Below are 15,356 nucleotides of genomic sequence, written 5' to 3'. Positions count from 1 at the left end.
TCACGATTTTGCAATCGGACTGCAAAATGCCACGGTATTTTCCAAACTGGATTTAGTAAAAGCGTATTACCAAATACCGGTGGCGGATGAAGATATCCACAAAACAGCACTGGCCACACCATTTGGACTTTACGAATTCGTCAGAATGCCATTCGGACTTAGGAATGCTTGTCAAGCCTTCCAAAGGTTAATAGACGAGGTTTTTAGGGACCTTCCATTCGTATTCGCTTACGTGGACGATGTCCTAATTGCTAGTAGAAACCTCGACGAACATAAACAACACTTGGAACAAGTTTTTCAAAAACTGTCCCATTATGGTTTAAAAATAAACTTGGACAAATGTATTTTCAGTCAGCAAGAAGTAAACTTCCTTGGACATTCAATTGATAAGGCTGGTATATCACCATTACCCGAAAAAGTAAGCGCCATTACGGATTTTCCACAACCTACGTCTGTTAGACAAGTTCGTCCCTTAATAGGTATAATTAATTATTACAGACGATTTTTACCCAACTGTTCCACAATCCTTGCACCGTTAACGTCATTATTGAAGAACAAAACGAAAAACCAACAATTAAAACTGGAAGGATCAGCTTTAAAAGCTTTCCATCAAGCTAAAACTGCCTTAGTCAATTTCACAAAATTGAATTATATTAAGGACAGCGAAGAATCGAAGCTTACACTTACAACAGACGCGTCAGACATAGCTGTAGGAGCAGTTATACATCAACTGACAGGGGATACAATGACCCCTATATCGTTTTTCTCAGCCAAACTGAGCAAGACACAGACAAAGTACAGTACCTTTTCAAGGGAGCTATTAGCAATTTATTTGTCAATTAAACATTTTAGACATCTGTTAGAAGGAAGAAACTTCTGTATTTACACTGACCATAAACCGTTAACATATGCACTGCATACGCATGTAGATAAATATGGTCCAAGAGAAATCAGGCACCTTGATTATATTGCCCAATATTCCACAGACATCAGATACGTCAAGGGGCAAGAAAACATCGTGGCGGACGCATTATCACGAGCTGCAATAACTTCACTAAATTTCAGTTCGTTAACTATGGAATTAATTGCACAAGAACAAAAGACGGACAAGACACTCACTGACGTACAACAGAAAATGTCTTTGCAACTGAAGGAAATGCCCGTACCTTTTAGTGTAACAACACTTTATTGTGATACAGCAAAAGAACAACCGCGTCCATACATACCGCCAAGCATCAGACGACTTGTTTTTCTACATTTTCACAATATGTCGCATCCAGGCAAACGAGCCACCGTAAAAATAATAACAGACCGTTTTGTTTGGCCTAATATGAATGCAGATATTCGAAATTGGACCAAGACGTGTGTATCCTGTCAGAAAAATAAAATACACAGGCACACGAAGTCACCGCTGGGCACTTTCAGTGCGCCTGATGCCAGGTTCACCAATATCCATGTTGACTTGGTGGGGCCATTACCGCCCTCAAAAGGACACACCCACATTCTCACCATAGTCGATAGGTTCAGCAGATGGCCAACAGCCATACCCGTGAAAGACACATCGGCGGCAACAGTAGCTGGAATAATACTAAAAGACTGGATAGCAATTTTTGGAGTACCGTCAATACTCACAACGGACAGAGGTTCGCAATTTCAATCGAAACTCTTCGCAGAGTTCAACCAATTGTTGGGAACAACCCACATAAAGACTACTGCTTATCACCCTTGCTCAAACGGCCTCGTCAAATGCTTTCACAGACAGCTAAAAACTTCTTTGGCTACGAGTTTTAACAGCGCGGACTGGTCAGATAATTTACCATTAATCCTATTAATGATCCGAAACACAATAAAAGAAGACTTACAAAGCACACCAGCGGAGCTAGTTTTTGGATCCGTAGTCACACTACCTGGACAGTATTTTAATGCATACACAGATATTTCACCCACGGCTACATTTGTGACGGAATTAAAGAACAAAATATCTTCTCTCAAATTTACCCCCACCAGGAGGGCTGACAAACAAACATATATACCGAACGACCTTCACACATGTAAATTTGTGTTTATCAGGAATGATACGGTCAAAAAGCCATTTTGTCCAAATTACACTGGACCATACCAAGTTTTGGACAGAAGTGAAAAATATTTTACTGTCCAACGGAAAGACAGGAAAGACAACATCGCGATTGACCGAATTAAACCAGCATACATTGAGGAATACCCTCAGGCAATTTCCCCACCAGAACAAATTCCCTTAGAACATGGGAGTCCAGCAGAAAATGACGAAGACACCAAACCCACGACAAAAACGGGTAGGAAAGTCCACTGGCCGAAACATTTCAAGGAATACATTACATATTGAAAAAAAACTTTTTTTTCCAATCTGGGGGGAGTATTTGTGCCAGTTGGCACAGTTTAATATTCAAATTTAAAATCGTTAAATACAATTTAGGCACGCAGTGCAATTAATTGTTTCGGCACGTTAAAAAAATGAAAAATGACACCCACGCAAATTCCGGCGTGACCTTTATATACCAAAGGTGCGGACCTAGTTGAAAGCACCCCATGTGATGTCTTCCGTCCAATGGAATTCCTCCTAGGACATATTTTAAAACTGATTTTCTAGAGCTCGTTTGAAGCCGATCAAATCATATATAAACATGCACAAACACAAAATCTATCCTTTTAGTCTCTTAGCCTTTCGAGCATTCTTTCGTCTCTTTAAACTCTTCCGACTCATTCAACGCTTTCTCATTAGGACTTGCCACGCATGCAAATATCAATTATTTCATTTCCACTGCTCCGCGCATTAATACTCTCTTTTAACAGACAAACATTAATATTGTCTCTGTTACATATTTGAACATTCAAAGAACACAAAAAAAGAAACTCTCCATCTTTCATATGAACTCAAAAAAAAAGAACTCTGAAATATTGAGAACTATGTTTTGCTTGTTATTGTTTGTTATTTCTATTCCGGAAATAAACCTCCGTTTGTGTTGCACATAAGATTTCTCATTTTCATTTTTATTATTTGTGGAGGAAGTCAGTTCCCAAAAAAAGGCCAGGCGACCCCCACAAAATTAAAAAAAAAAAATCGTTCTACATTTTGTACCTTCATCTTAGTTTATTTTTAATTTTTAATCAGTTCATATGCGTGTCACGTTGGTACAGTGGTAACGTCACCAGCTTTGAATGCTACAGTTTTGCTTTCGGTTTGGTGGAATTTTTGACACCCCTAACAGAAAACTGCGAATAAAATATTTAAAAAAAACTTGTAATTTCTCTTTTTAAAGTGGGTTGTTTATTTTATGTATGGAATATACTTCCAAAATAAACTATTACAGTTGTTTAAAAAATAATAGAAATATTATTTTTTTATTTAAAAAAAAACAGTGTTTACAAAATGTTTACAAAATGCCGGCGTGCCTTCATGCAGCCATTTTTTTACGTAATAAATCAATTGAATTTTACGAATTAAATATTTTTCAAGTTTTAAACTTTAAAAAATCTATCAGTCCTGGATATGACCTTAAACTGGTACCGGGAAAACTTGTCTCCGGAAAACCCGTACCCGGAAAACTCTTACCCGGAAAACTCGTACCCCCCCTTTTTACTAGGTAGGAAAACTGGTCCCTTATTGAATAAATATCGATTGAAAACACATTTTATTACCGTTCTTGAAGGAGATGTTGTTTTTAAATGAGACTATGCACCCCATAATATTTTTAAAAATTATTTTAACTCTTGCTTAAAAAATAAACTTGATCATGGAGTCAAAATACGAAAAACGAAACTAAATATTTATTAAAAAAATACTCTAGTTTTAACACTTTTTGTGTCATTACGAAACAAAAAGAAAGAAAGAAAACATGTATTATCAAAGAAAGCAATTATTTTATTTAGAAGAATTAATTTAGTTTAAATAATTCTTGTGTTATTACACAACAAAAAAGAAAACACAGTCTTATGTAATTTTGGTACCGCGCTGAAATAATAACGTTGTTATTTCAAAAGCCATTCTTAACATCGGGAGGGGAGAGTATCGTTTGAAAGTCATTTCGGGGGTACTTGTGCAGTACTTAAAAATATACAAATTTATTTTCTTTTGGGTGTGGGGGAGGCTCGTTTTAAAACTATATCTACCTCAGTATTTTCTTTAATTTTCGGACATTTTTTGTTAAAAATTATTTACTAAGTAATGTCGAGTCAAAAATAAAATAAGTTTAAACACCAAAAACTTACAAAGCTAGGTAGAAAACGAAAACTTAGAAAAATCAATTTAATTTTTTTTAAACAATAAACATGTAAAAATATTTTTTTTAAATATTATGGGATGTGCATTATTACCTAAAAATATACAAATTAATTTTCTTTTTTTTTGGGGGGGGGCTCGTTTTAAAACTATATCTACCTTAATATTTTCTTTAATTTTCTATTTTTGAGCAATTATCCTCCTAAGACGTGACGTGATCCTCTTATGTCGGACGTTTGTTCATAAGTAACACTCGACATTACTTTGTTTTTTTTTTTGTTTTTTTAACTAAATAAACTCTTTAAAATAAGTTGAAAGACCAAAAACTTTCAAAGCTAGGTAGAAAACTAAAACTTTAAAAAATAAATTTAATTTTTTTAAAACAACAGTAAACAAGTATCTTCTTCAAGAACGGTCATAAAATGTGTTTTCAATCGATATTTATTCAATAAGGGACCAGTTTTCCTACCTAGCAAAAAAAAAAAAAAAAAGGGGGGGTCGAGTTTTCCGGGTACGAGTTTTCCTAAATTCCCTTAAACTATATCCGATGGTGAGGTCGAGGCCCCAGCTTGCAGGCCTTAGGGAGTGTGGAGGAGCCACCCTTTAATTGCCTTTGCTCCCAGGTCCACTTTGACCCGGAGTGGTAGTACCTGTTAGGGTCCCAACTATTGATTAAATAGAATACGACTTAATAAAACAAATAAATCGTTCTTCAAAATCACCAGATTCGGCATTAAATAACCTGAAAAGGGTTGATATGCTGTAAAACAAAACAACCAAACCAAACCAAAAAATCTATCAAAATTTTTCTATTGCTCCAATTTTTACGATATTTTCAGGGTCAATGTGAAATTTTATGCTCTTTCCAATAAACCAAATATAATATTTTAGACAAACGTTATTTTTTTCAAATTCAGCCCCCCCCCCCCATTTTGAAATGTCTATTAAAATTTTAATTAATTTATGTACCAAAGTTTTATATATCACAAATTGAAGATAAAAGATCAATAAAGAAAATATTCTAATTTAAAACAAAACAAAAAAAGAAAAAGAATAGTTTTTTGGAAATTTACCTGTAAAGTCCAAAGTGTAAAATCTTTTTTTTATTTTTAAACCACGTTGACTTTTTTTTTTTTAATGAAAGCTCATGTTATGCTTATATCATCAAGTAAATACCAGACGCTGACGGCAAATTTTTCTATTTCATCCAATGTTTTCTTTTTTAGATATTTAAAAAAATATATATAAATTCAGTCGATAAAGAATATTAAAATATATCAATAAAAAAATCGTGTATTTCATTAAAAGAATTTTTTTAAATAATCGATAAAGTGGATTTTTTGTTTTAGGGGAAAAACGTATAAGTGAATGTGCGTTTCTTTTTAACTACGGAGGACGAAAAATACTAATTTTGGTTAACACACGCAATAATAAAAAAAAGAGGCATTATTTATGTCACTTGAACGAATCCATATTTGATAAATTTCATATTAGCAGCAGCAGCAGCTCTTTAAGCTTGGCGCAAAACACGTTACGAAAATGCGATTTTCTACGACCTTCACTTTAAAAAATCCTTTTAGTTAGAAAATACATGGAATTTAAAATATAAATATGGATGAATTCTTAACAATGAAGAATGGAACTACCCATTTAATAGTATTTTTTTTTAGGTAAGTGATTTTTTGGCATTTATATATATGCATATATTAATAAGCAAGTCAAAATATGTTGGTTTTCTTTATATTTTTTTTTAAAAACCGCTTAAAAAAACAAATATTGAATAATTTGCTATTAAACCTGTTATTTTTAAAAATATTGGTCTTTGCTCCTTTAATTAAAAAAAAAATTAGGGTTTGAATTACATTTTTCAAGTAGTTATAAGCTTTGAAAAATAGTAAGTTGAATTATTAAAGTTCTGATCATCATTTTTAATGGCCACTTCCTGATACATCTAGCTGATGACACCCAAATACTTTTTTTTTTTAACTTTTGAAATCATGACTCTATAATAATAATATATATGAAATCTGGACAAATTAAAATATATTTAAGCGTATTTTACGACCGGGCAAAGCCAACCCCCCTCCCAGTCTAATGTATGAAAAGCTATGTCTGGCTGTCTCCATATTTTCAAACTCTATCTCCTCTGAAACTAAAAGTCGCAAAACGGCACTAGGGGTCTCAAACGATTGGATTTTTTATGAACTGTCCTTTTATGGGTTTTTAGCTGGTCTAGAAGTGTAAGCCATGTTTAGTTTCAAAACAGTTTCCAATGGTTCGTTGTTCTACACAAGTCCTGGGAGGTGACTGGTTTGCAGTAGACAGAACAGTTTCTAATGCTTCTTGTTCTACACTAATCCTGGGAGGTGACTGGTTTGCAGTAGACAGAACAGTTTCCAATGGTTTTTTGTTCTACACAAGTCCTGGGAGCTGACTGATTTGTAGTAGACAGTTCTCGAGTTGGAATCCAGAGAGCAAAAGATTCTTCTCGTGTTGACACAAAGAAAACATATGCGAAATTGCTACAGAAAGGTTTAATATTTATGGAGCAATTCTAGTTTCTGATTGGTTAGTAGCAGAACGTGAATTAATTCGATTCGTCAGTTCCTAGCAGCATCGTTTATAAATAGAATCTCCCGACTGTGCAGGATCATAACCCATTATACTTCGCTATGATGGGATGTGTCTCCTAGCGGCTTCGGCTGCAGGGAGACAGGGTAGTACACGTCAAGGATTCGTCACTTGATACTCAGCCCAACAGGTGAGGGGCCGGGAACCGGCCCAGCACCTGTTGGACTGAGGTACACCGCCTGGGTAATACCTAGGAGGTCCACCCTCCCAGGCCTTGCCACCGGGCTTTCCGGTGGGGCAAGTTTATTGCTTGCTGCCTGAGGCGCCCCGACCGGGGAATGCCGACGGGGTTACTCAGGCAATTTTTAAAATTGCAGGAGTGCCCCTTCTTTAGGGGAGCCTGCGGGGTTCCCACTTTCTGGCCTTGTGCCACATATTGCTGATGTGGGCAGCAATTAAATATATACCCCATTATATTCCGGTATGATGGGATGTGTCTCCTAGCGGCTTTGGCTGCAGGGAGACAGGGTAGAGTACTTGTTTCAGTTCAACAGGTGAAGGGCCGGGAATCGGCCCAACACCAGTCTGACTGAGGTAGGAGGTCCACCCTCCCAGGCCTTGCCACCGGGCTTCCAGTGGGGCAAGTTTATTGCTTGTCGCCTGAGGCGCCCCTACCCGGGAATGCCCAGGCGATTTTTGCTGAGGCGAGAGTGTCCCTTCTTTAGGGGAACTCGCCTGTTCTCCGCCTTCCGGCCTTGTGCCACATTTTGCTGTGGTGAACAGCAAATAAATATCTACCCCATTATGGATCAAGTAAAGATTAGATATCCCGTAGCAGACGACAAAAATAAGCGAATAATTCAAGGGGCACCGTTTGTTCGACCTTGACATTGCCGTTAGGTGTTTCTAAACTTGTAAACAGGTCAAATAGCAAACATATTCGAATGTTCGCGAGCAAGATTTTTTAAAAATATATTTACAAAACTGTTAAAGATTTAAAAGTAAAAATAAATATTTACAAAACATTTTCTTTAATATTAAATATTTACAAAACATTTTCTTTAATATTAAATATTTACAAAACATTTTCTTTAATATTAAATATTTACAAAACTTAAGGATAAAAAAAACAAAACTTTTTTTTATTTACGCAAAACTTTTTAATGTAAGTAATAAAATGAACGTATTTAAACAAAATATATTTAAATAAATGGGTGTCTTTCTGAGTACGTTCTTTTGATATATTTACAGAACTTTTTAATAAAACTAATAATTATAATAGAAATAAAAAAAATAATATGAATGAGCTATATTAATTGCAAAACATTGGAAACTGAAATTTTTGGACGCTAAACTTACTTTCACTTAATTTGCCTTTATAGAGAAGTAAACAAATAGCAAGTTTTTTTTGTTTTTAAATAAAAATAAAAATTATAAACAGATTTGTACCTTGTGATACTACAATTCATCTTTATAAAAATAAACGTTATAAAAGATATGTGGATAAAATATATTTTTTAAAATCTCGATTGTTTATACTTGTGATTTTATTATGCATAAAAATTACCTCGGTCTAGAAGGATTTCTCCTCCACTGACCACCTACATATATCGCACTTTAAATAAATATCGAATTGTATTAAAAACACACGAAAAAAGAGAAACACAAACACACTGTACATAAAAATTAATCTTGGTCGCAAAAATCCGAACAAGTCAGTTATTTTATATTTGTTTCTGCCATAAAAAGTTTGGTTATAATAATTTTATTTCAATTTTTTTTCTTTTTTAATTATGTATTTTTTTCATTGACATCATCCGAAATTCTCAGTTATAACCTCGGTTTATTTATTTATTTGGTATTATTTTACGACCTGCTCCAGCGTAGTATAAGCACCCCAACCAGTGGTTTGGCCAACCACCCCATGTTAAGAACGGCTTTCGGAATAAACAACTCCCAACCTACCCATGTTAAGAACGGCTTTTGAGGTTAGGCGTGTTTTTCTCCGAAAGCCGTTCTTAACATAAGGAGGTTGGAGTGTATTGCTCGGGCACGTCGTAAAAATTTACCATTTATTTATTACTATTATTATTATTATTATAATTATTAATAGTTTTATTAAAAGTTCTGTAAATATATAAAAAAGAACGTACTCAGAAAGACACCCATTTATTTAAATATATTTTGTTTAAATACGTTCATTTTATTACTTACATTAAAAAGTTTTGTGTAAATAGAAAAAAGTTTTGTTTTTATCCTTAAAAGCTTTGTAAATATTTAATATTAAAGAAAATGTGGTACTGGTAGCGGTTTTAGTTCCATGCCTAACAACATAAAAAAAAAACTGAATTCTCCCTCTCCCTACGCATGCGAAAAAAACATGTTTTAGTTGCCATAGTAACTAAACGATCATGAATTTTTATCGACTTTTTTTATAAGTTTTACTGCTTATGAATATTGAAATAAATAAAATTACTACACATTTATTAGTAATATTTTTTTATATTTACATTTTATATTTAAATTTTCTTTTTAAATGACGACGTTTTACTGTTTATGAATATTAAAAGAAAAAAAAATATGTCTCACTTTTATCGGCTTTTTGTTTTTTTACTAGCATTTTCTTTTTAAATGACGACGTTTCTCACTTTTATCGACTTTTTCTTTTCATTTAAAAAAATGTAAATATAAAAAAAATTATTACTAATAAATGTGTAGTAATTTCATTTATTTCAATATTCATAAAAAGTAAAACTTATTTAAAAAAGTCGATAAAAATTCATGGTCGTTTAGTTACTATTGCAACTAAAACAACTAAAACATGTTCTTTGCGCATGCGTAGGGAGAGGGAGAACTCAGTTTTTTTTTTTTTTTTTTTTTTTTTTTTTTTTTTTTATGGTGTTCGGCATGGAACTAAAACCGCTACCAGTACCGAAAATGCTTTGTAAATGTTTATTTTTACTTTTAAATCTTTAAAAGTTTTGTAAATATATTTTTTTAAAAATCTTGCTCGCGAACATTCGAATATGTCTGCTATTTGATCTGTTTACAAGTTTAGAAACACCTAACAACAATGTCAAAGTCGAACAAACGGTGCCCCTTGAATTGTTCGCTTATTTTTGTCGTCTGCTACGGGGTATCTAATCTTTACTTGATCCCAAGGTTGCAGGTTCAGGAATCTCTAGAAGACAAAAGTAGTAGAGTATCCATGGGACCGTTAAAGGTAAATTTAACCTAACCACCAATTTGCAAAAGGCTTCCACCAAACCACATCCTCACTCATATAAAATAAAAAAGTGAATAACTTTGAAAAACCAACGACACTTAACAAAGAACTCAAGAGCACTGTAATAAAATGAAATAACATTTATTTACGTGTTTAAAATAAAATTAATTCATATCGTTTCAATGTTAAGTTTTTTTTGCAATGAGTGTTCATTAGGTAGGCTTAGATAAATGAGTGTCTTGTGAAAAAGGCATGAAGTTTAAGATTACTGAGTTTTATGAACAGAGAGACACACATGGTTATTTTTTGAGGCGAAAAGAAATTCATTTAACCATGTAAGCATCATGCATGTGTTTGTGTTCATCATATAAGAAAATGTGTGAAATAACATTGTTGAAAAGAAGAATTAATTCTAGTTCGATATGGGAACTTTCCATGATGAGATTAAGGTACATATTTTGTGGCGTTCTTGGTGAAGCCGTTTTATGTCTGAATAAACGAGGTCCAGCATGTGGGCTGAGGACGGGCAGCGGTGATGTTTACTTGTAGAACTGCATCCTGGACTGTTTGAATTTTGGTGGTTAAAACCTTATATATGGGTGTTCTGGAACATTCAAGTCTGTTTGTTGTATCACAGCACGTGGAGTGCAACATAGTTCCTTTATCACATGTGTGCAGATGGGCAAATTATGACGTGTGCTGCACATTCTGATATCTGTGGGCATTGAAACGATGATTGCTATAAAAATGTCTCTGCTCAAGATTTGTTCCGGCCATATGTAGTAGTCGCTACAACGTCACCAGCTTTGAATGCTACAGTTTTTGCTTTTGGTTTCGATTCTAGCGGATGGCACTTAAATACTTTTCTTTATTACTCTTGAAATCACGCCTCTATAAATGTATATATGAAATCTGGTCAAATTAAAATGGTATATTTAAGCGTATTTTACGACTGGGCAAAGCCGCTAACTACTACCCCCAGTCTCTAATTAAGATCGTTATATACGTGATTATTTTTCTACCTCTTACAACTGAAAAATGGGATACAAAGTTAGATTACAGTGAGCAAATCAGCCTTCACCATCCCAAATAGGGCAGAGGTGTTGCAGGACTACGGGTGTCGATGTTAGTTCCGCAAACTCAAAAAAAATAAAAATAATAATAATTTGTTATGTGGGGTTGAACAATCAAACAAAGATGACCGAGACAGAGAATAAATTTCATACAAAATTTATTTTCTCAAAATCGTAAATAAGTGAAAAGAGAAGACCAGAAAGTTTCTTCTTAATTGAGAGTCTCTTCCTGCAACTAAGGTAATAAAATGAAATGAAGTAGAAAAATAAAAGTTCACGGTTAGAAATAACCAGTCCTTTTTAGGAATAACTAAACAACATAAAATCCATCGTTTACTTCAGCCAAGAATTGGAACAGGGTAAAAAGTCCATCTTCACGTCGAGAATCAAATGATGGGTGCACATGAGTTTAACGTTTTGTGGACGGAATCGATGTTGATGCTTACAGCATGCTGACTGGGGTCGACTGATTGGTTTTGGCACAAAATGCCCTTTTTATAGATTTCAAACTGGCTCCATGGAAGCCGTCAGAAAAAATATTTCTTAAATTTGCATACTCCGTAATCTGATTGGATGAAAAAAATAACACATCTTTGTGACGTAATGTGCTTTGGAAGATGTCCGCGTGAAAAGGCATAGTTTTAGTTTTTATGCCTACAGAATTTGCGTGAGTGAAGAAAGGAAATGTGCTGAAAGCTGAAATGATCTTTATACAGCCACGCGTGTGCAAATGGGTTTTACAGTTGGAGAGCACACACGCGCTGCACACCATTATTCTGTTTGAGTAGGTCTCACTGTCATTTGCCATGACAACTGCGAGGCTACGATAGGAGTAAATATCTGGTTGGGTGCAAAATTTGCCATAATATAGATGTAGGGATGCATTGAGTGATTACCTTTGTTTTTCTTTTATTGTGGGTTGTTATTGATCATTTGCTTTTATATAGTAATGTTGTATGTGACTGGCAGTGTTGATATTTGTTGAGTAGTTATAGACTATGATAATTATTGTTTATATGGAATCCTTGAATTTGGTCAGCCTATTTATGACTCATTCTGATTCAGCACACAGGTGACGCTATGGTGTGATGCCTGGCCATTTTGAATAACAATAGCATTTTAGAGTATCACCATTTTAAGGAATCATTAGTTTTGGAGAGTCACATTTAGAGGGTTTGATTTGAGTGAGATATTTTCAGATGAGACGGTTTCAGAGTGTAGCAACCACTACATACGGCCGAAACAAGTTTCTAGCAGGAACATTTTCATAGCAATCACCATTTTAATGCCCACATGTATGAAGAATGTGCAAGCACACAATGTCATGATGTGACCATAAGAGACAAACAAAATGGAGTTTCATTCTATATTAATAAATAACTTTATTTGTCATCTTCATTAGCAGCGTGTACATGAGAAAAATGGGTTAGTAGGAGAGTTCAGTGTTCGTGCACGCACATGTTTTTATAGTAGTCATTAAAAGCGTTCCTGATGTGCAGACAAAGATTAGACATTAGTCATGCCTATTGAAGGAGAAAGAAAGGGAAAGATATTCAGTGTATTTAAGTGTTGCAGTGGGTGTGTGTGTGTCAGTGTATCGACAAGAGCAATTCTGTAACATGATAAAGAATGTTCGGTTGGGTACCGCATGTGGAAACAAATGGGAGTTAGAAGGTCACTTTGTTATGATTGTTGTACTCACGTTTAGCCTGAGGCCAAAGCCACAGACTAAGTTTGCTGCCAGCTGAAGCCAGGAAGTAAGAGAGAAATAAGAGTTTCAGATTTCGCCTTTTATCTACTCAGTCACATGATTGAGAGCTGGCTTGAGATTGGGCAAACCAGGGAGAAAAGAGATTTCAAATCTCGAGGCGCAAGATTAGCTCCTGCTTGTGATTGTAGCGAGTTTCAACTCCTACAACCACCCACACACATAGAACAAAGGAACTATGTTATGTTTTCGCACATATAGATATAGCAATCAGGCTAGAACTTTCGAGAACATCCCTATATAAAGATTTGCCATAAAAATCAAATCAGTTTTCCCTCCAAACTCTCAACCACTGCATATTTTGAAGAGAACTCTGTCCTTGAGATGTAAAACACTCATCATGGTCTTTACACGTGCTACAGTTGACAATATCCATTGCCAAAAGTTACCATATTGAATGAGAATTTAATTCTTTTTAAACAAATTTTATTTTGAATTACTGTTCTTGTGTTGTGATGAACACAAGTGCAGACTTTCATGATTAATGACTGCTTTTCTCAGAAAATAATCACATTAATTTCAAGCCATGTGTGACACTCTGTTCATAGAAATCAGTAATTTTTAACTCCATACTATTCTCACAAAATCCGTATTTAGCTTATCTTGCATAATGAACACTCATTACAAGAAAACACTTACGTTGGAACGATTTGAATTAATATTCTTAACACGTAAATAAATGTTGTTTATTTCATATTAATACAGTGATTTTCAGTTCTTTGTAACGTGTCATTATTTTCCAGAGTTATTTCTATTCTTTTATTTTTATGTACATGAGGATGTGATCTGATGTCACCCTTCTATTAATCAGTGATTTCACTAAATTTAACTTTAACGGTCCCTACTACTTACCCTATTACTTCAAGAGATTTCTGCACCTGCAACCACAGTCCTAAAAATCGATAGATTCCGACTATGAATTGGTGAAAGTCGACTCACATGCTTACAAGTTAGTGACTTCACGGTCAAGTCCACCTACAAATTGGTAACTCCTCCGTGGTCCTACAAAGTGGGAACTCTGACTACAAAAGCAACATGCAATCTCTGCACCCTCCTATGTTGGTAACTCCTCTGTGGGTCTTACAAGAGAAATATTTTCAGTGAAAAAGGATTTTAGGTTTATGTGAGGAAACGAAAAATATGTTATATGATAAAACAACGCAAAATAATGAGTTCAGAGGCAAACATTCACAAAAGATATATTTTATACTAGCGTTGCCTGGTCATAAAATATGCATAAATATTAGCACAGAACGTACGTTTATTCAAAACAGAAATACCATAGGTATTAAATGTAATGTTAAAATGAATTTTTTAAAAATGAAAGAAACTGAGACATGTGCATGCGAGTAGCAAGTGCTACCTAAAACATGAACAAAGTTTTGTAAATGTAACAATTGAGAAAAACGAAATTTTATAACAAACATCTTTATGCAAGATATAAGAATATAAAAGTTATTTTCATGTTAGTAAATCTTCATAGTGCAAATATGTGTTTCGTAAAGAAAGTTTAGTGAATTGTCACAAAGTAAAGAATTGTCTGGGTCAATATGTTCATAGTGTAATATGCAATATAAGTAATATACGTATGTGAGTATTTGGAAGTGTGGCATTGTGTATGTGTGTGTATTAGTTTACCTTCTTCTTGTTAATGCATATATAAATGTGAGTAGCAGTTCATTTTTGTTCGCCTAACTCTTGCTAGTGTGTAAGAACGTGTGCGCAAGATGCAAAAAGCTGATTGAGTCATTGAGCCTTTCCACATTCTTTGTATCAGGCACAGAAGGGAGTATTCAGCAGACGTTTTGAAGACCTGTTCAAAGTATGATTGACTTGAGAATTCTTTGTGTCTCTCTAGATTTTGGATGTTTGTTTTATACGGGATTCTAACTTTTCACAAATAACATGTTACTTTTTGAGGGGTTGGAATGATTTCTAATATTTAAGGTGTTCAATAGGGTTTGGCATAAAGGTCTACTTCACAAGATTTCCAACTACACAATAGCTGGAAATGTCTTTTCAATCATCAAATTCTTTTACTCTGATATGTTTATTAAAGTAGTCATCGATCCGAAATTCACAGTATTAATGCTGGCATGCCTCAAGGATTCATCCTAGGCTCAACTCTCTTCCAGATCTTCATCAACGATCTCTCAAATCATGTTCTACAATCATTTATCAACTTTTATGCAGATGACACTACCATATATGGAAACACTTCAAAGGCTGGCAAAGACCAAGATCTTTCTGCTTGTCTCTGTTTTGAATTTGAGCATATGGTACAATGCGGTAAAAATGGTTAGTTACCTTTAAAACCAAACTTCTATCTTTTTACCACATGTGCTTGGATCTCCATTTAGCCTCAATTGAAATAGACCATTTTGATCTTGAGGAAGTGTAACCTGTTTTAACAAACTTCTGCGATTGACCTTCACTCCTGTTCTGTAATGGAAGACTTACATC

Source organism: Euprymna scolopes, chromosome 3 (assembly GCF_053919585.1).
Source record: "Euprymna scolopes isolate OS-2025 chromosome 3, ASM5391958v1, whole genome shotgun sequence".
Taxonomy (NCBI): Eukaryota; Metazoa; Mollusca; class Cephalopoda; order Sepiida; family Sepiolidae; genus Euprymna; species Euprymna scolopes.
Note: the sequence above shows the minus strand (reverse complement) of the source record.